We start from the raw sequence: 4,820 nt of genomic DNA on the forward strand, positions 1-4,820 counted from the left end.
TGTAAGAACATTGTTTATATAGTATTCAAACAGAAAACTTTGAATTGTGCTTTCTGTGGTTGGATTTATGTACAGAGACAATGAAGGAAGCTGATTGTGATGTTTGTTGGGCTTCTGCTGTTACTGGACTAATTGGTAGCCCAGAAATTATTGCTGCTGCTGTTGATGGTTCTGGTGAAGTGGGTACTGAAGCTGGTTGTAGTGTTGGTTTGGCTTCTGCTGTTGTTGCTTAGACTGTTGTGGTGGTTCCTGGATTACTCATTGCTGGCACTGTTGGTGATGCTGTAGATCAGGCTGTTCCAACCGAGCTCCAGGGAGCCGGAGCGCTCCGGAGCACTCACTGCGGCAGCTCGGAGCCCGCGTGGAGGGGGAAAGTGAACTCACTGCCCCCTGGCCGCATGCAGTCACAACTGACACAATAATCTGTGTCCAATGACAGCTATGACAGCCCTGTACCTCTGTTGGAGGATACCTTTCTATTCGATGAGAGGGATGGTCGCCGCAGTGTGTTGTATGTCATAAAGTATTTCATTCTGCAAAGAGGTACAAAATACAAAGACGTTATACACGTCTTCACGCAGCACACTACGATTAGGTAGAAGGCGTTGCACGCAGAGAACTTGTAGCCAGGCTTAAGAACGACCTACCAGGAGAAGTACGTTTAAAAACGGTTTCGTAATACGGAGGGTATCAAAACATGCAACATAGTTCATGTTCTGTAATGCTTTTATAATTTTCAGGTGAATGAATGCGGAGAAAACACTACTGAATCTGAAATTCGAGCAAGCTACAGGGTCGCTCACATTATTGCGATGAGTGGCAAGCTGTTTTTGGTGGGACCACTCGTCAAATCGTGCATGGTAGCAGTTGCAGAATGTTTGTTTCCAAGGGAGTTGCAGGCAATTGAAGGGGTAATTGAAGGCGTTTGCCTGTCGAAGCAAACAATGTCTCGGCGAATCCTGGACATGATAGCGGATTTAGAGACACAGCTCAGGAAAAAGGTGGAGAGCTTTGTTGAATTTTTGCTAGCGCTCGACGAAAGCACCGACATATCAGACTATGCTCAGCTTGCAGTTTTTGTGCGTGGTGTCGACATGGAGCTGCAAGTAACTGAAGAACTCTTGGATGTGGTACCACTCGATTGCACTGCAACAGGATGTGACATTTTTGAAGCTGTTTGTGAATCAGTGGACAATATGAATTTGCCGTGGGATAAGCTCTGTTCTGTAGCGACAGACGGTGCACCAGAAATGATCGGGCGTCACCAAGGTTTTGCTTCTCGTTTGAAAAATAAACTCAGGGACAAATTCGGAAGACATTTTGACTCTTCATTGTTTTATTCACCAAGCTGCACTATGTGTTGAAACAGTAGAGCTAGGTGGCGTAATGAAAGCTGTTGTGAAGTGTGTGAATATTGTGCGGCGTCACGGTATGAATCGTCACCAATTCAAAGGATTCCTGAAAGATATTGAAGCGGAGAAGGAGGATATACCTTACCACAGTACAGTTCGTTGGCTGAGTCGGGGAAAAGTTCTTGATGTTTTCTTTGCATTCGTGAGGAAATATCCCTTTTCCTCGAAATGAAACGGGAAGAAATGCGTTGTCTGAAAGATATAAAATGGATGTCAGACCTGGCGTTCCTAGCTGACATAACTATGCATCTGAATAATTTAAATCTATCATTGCAAGGCAAAGAGCAGCTAATTGTTGACATGCACGACCAGATCAAAGCGTTCATGGAAAAGTAACGTTTATTTGAGAGGCAGATGAGTAGTGGACATTTAACGTTCTTCAATCGTCTTGCTTCTTTAAAACTACCTGAAGGTACTACTTTCGGCTACTACTAAGCAAAGTGAAAGCAGCTCATCATGTCGTTTGAAACATGATTCCAAGACCTCACTAGTTTGAAAATGGAACTTAAGATGTTCAGCACTCCTTTTTCAGTTTCCCCCGATGATTTGTCATCATCACTTCAATTGGAGATTATTGATTTCCAAAATTCAACTTTGTTGAAAGAGAGGTACTACAACACGTTGGATTTGTCATGATGGTACCGTTCATTACAGCGAAAAACATTTCCCAAGCTTCACAACAATACCGCTCAGATCATTTGCATTTTTGGATCTACATATTGTTGTGAGCAGCTTTTCTCAGCAATGAAAAGAGTAAAAAGTAAGGAACGATCGTTTCTTCAGGATGCAACAATGTAGGCCATCCTCCGCATTAATGCTGCGAACGCTTTGACATTTTCTTTTCATTACAAGATCAGAAATATCAGGCGTCAAACTACAAAGGCCCAATAAATTTAATATGCAACTTCTTGTAAAACAGTTGTTTCTTACTTATTTCCTGAACATCGTATTTCCTGGTCTAGCATGTCACCATGTCGTAGCAGCTAAGAGTATGAGGTTGTCGATCTTGTAAGACGCAGCTGGCACATCAAAACGCTTGCCTTGCCCCCTGCCTCATCCAGCCGTGCCACGTGCCGGCGTGCCAGCCCATTTGAATGGTTACAGTGAGCGACACAGCTCCATGGAGCAGGGAGCGCTCCACGGCTCACAACGGAGCCGACGAGCTGGAACAGCCTGCTGTAGATGAAGCTGGTTGTAGTGTTGGTTGGGATTCTGCTGTATGTGATGTTACTGGACTGGGTACTGCTGCTGATGTTGGAGTACCCACTATAGCAATGGTCTCTGTATTCTTTTTTTATGTAGCAATTGTACAATTTTATGTCCAAGGAGTGACTTTCCACTTGCATGCAAATCAAACCATGTTTAGTAAAGTCTTCTTTCTTCAAGAAATCAACAGATAAGAAATGTGTGTTGAGGAATGCTCAACATATGTTTTTGAACTGTCTGTTTGCCTTAGTAATTTCTACATTCACACAAGAACTTTCTATCAGGTCGTGTCTGTGTGGAATTCCAACAACAACTACTGACACATTCTTGTTACAACTCAGGGTTTCTTTCAAATTATTTGTGGTTTTAATTAATTCATTGCTATATACATCATTGGCACCCCCCAATTATTACAGTATGACCATTACAATAACAAAATTTTGCATCTTTTATGTTTCTTGTTACTTCAGCCATTGGTGCACCTGGTTTTACAGAAGAAGTAGCATTTATTCCATGTTCAATACATAAAATTTCCACTAGGCCACATCCATGACTGTCTGAATGTATATTCACTTTAAGTTTGGTACTTTGCAATTTTAGGCCTGTTGTTTTGTCTTTGTACACATGTTTGTTTATATTGTTTACACTCATTTCTGTACGTATTCCTTCATCAAGTACACTGAATCGATTATGTCTCTGTAGGCACTAACGTTTTTTCACATCTTCTCTCCACCTGCCCCCAAAGATCTGTGTGTGTGTGTGTGTGTGTGTGTGTGTGTGTGTGTGTGTGTGTGTGGTGTGTGTGTGTGTGTGTGTGTGTGTGTGTGTGTGTGTGTGTGTTCACATCTGAAGAATTTTGTGTGGTAGCTTAGTCTACTTTTAAATGTACCTTAAATATGTCTGCCTGGGGTATGTCATATTGTTGGCATTCCACCCTAGATTTTCTATTGTTGTAAAATTCCTATTATCTAGCTTCAAACAAATAAAAAATAGGTTACTGGTGTCAGAAATTTTCATTAAAAACTGTAAACTAAATTTATCCAGGGTGTATATGACCCGGGACAACCGGGAGATCCGGGAAAATCCCGGGAATTTTTTCATCGGGCCCATGCGCATGCGCAGTTGAGTGGCGTATGAGTAGTACCTTCTCCCATTTCTGGCTACAGAAATGTGGGTTGGCTGTGTAAACAGTCGCAGCAAGCAGCTAGATGCAACTGGGAAATAAATATTTTACTGCTGCACCCAAGCTGCCAGATTGCCAGATCTATGGGGGGGAGGCACCAAATTCATATTCTTGAGGAAAAAAAACCTTGTTTCACAAAGTGCCTAGCATCAAGCACAGGTTGGTCTATCGATTATGCATAAGATTTTGATGCACATCCCTGTTGGTTTTTGTACACACTCTGTAAGAAGGAGAAGAAATGGGGACATCACACAAATTAGGGAAGAACATGACATTTCCAAATTTATTCAAAAATCTCATACTACTACTTTTCCATCTCATGCTCGAGAAACTGAAGCGTATGAATGAAATGTGAAACTATTTTCTAACATAAAGCTTTTTTCTTGTAGTAGGCCTAATAGGCATTTTATGTTGGTCTTCGTGAATTATATTCTGTCTTGTTATAAAAATGACCATTTGTGCCAAAACAGTTTCGTTTATTTGATGTGTGTTACAATTTCTGCAGTGGCAGAAAGGCCTGTTTTGTTTTATCTAGCAGACAGTGACAAAGTAGACGTCATCAAATTGAGAAACCACACCAGTCTTGGGTACTATTTGTATTAACACCTTACACAGTATTAGACAACGATATTTCGAATTTTCATGTAGCAAAACATTTGACAAACTTTGATGAGGTAGTAGACTCTTTCACAGACAGGAAAGCACACCATGTAAAGCTGTAGCAAGATTAGAGAGAAAAGAATGCTAGGAACTAAGGATTGAAGAAATGTATACTGTATTGCTTGTCTCTTGTATTTACTGGTTTTATGTATCCTATATTTAATTTCATGTCACCCAAAAAAGAAAGTTATTACCTAACAAGCAAAAAAAAAAGAGTGCAAATTTTCTGAGGAGTTCTTGTTTTCCCAATTGCAAATAATCCCATCCAGTATTAATTGCGAGATTTTTTTAAGTGGGGCAGGATGTCAAACCGGGCGACTGGGAGCAGGAGAGGCACCACAGGACATTTTTAATTTCCA

The sequence above is a fragment of the Schistocerca americana genome, chromosome 8 (assembly GCF_021461395.2).
Source record: "Schistocerca americana isolate TAMUIC-IGC-003095 chromosome 8, iqSchAmer2.1, whole genome shotgun sequence".
NCBI lineage: Eukaryota > Metazoa > Arthropoda > Insecta > Orthoptera > Acrididae > Schistocerca > Schistocerca americana.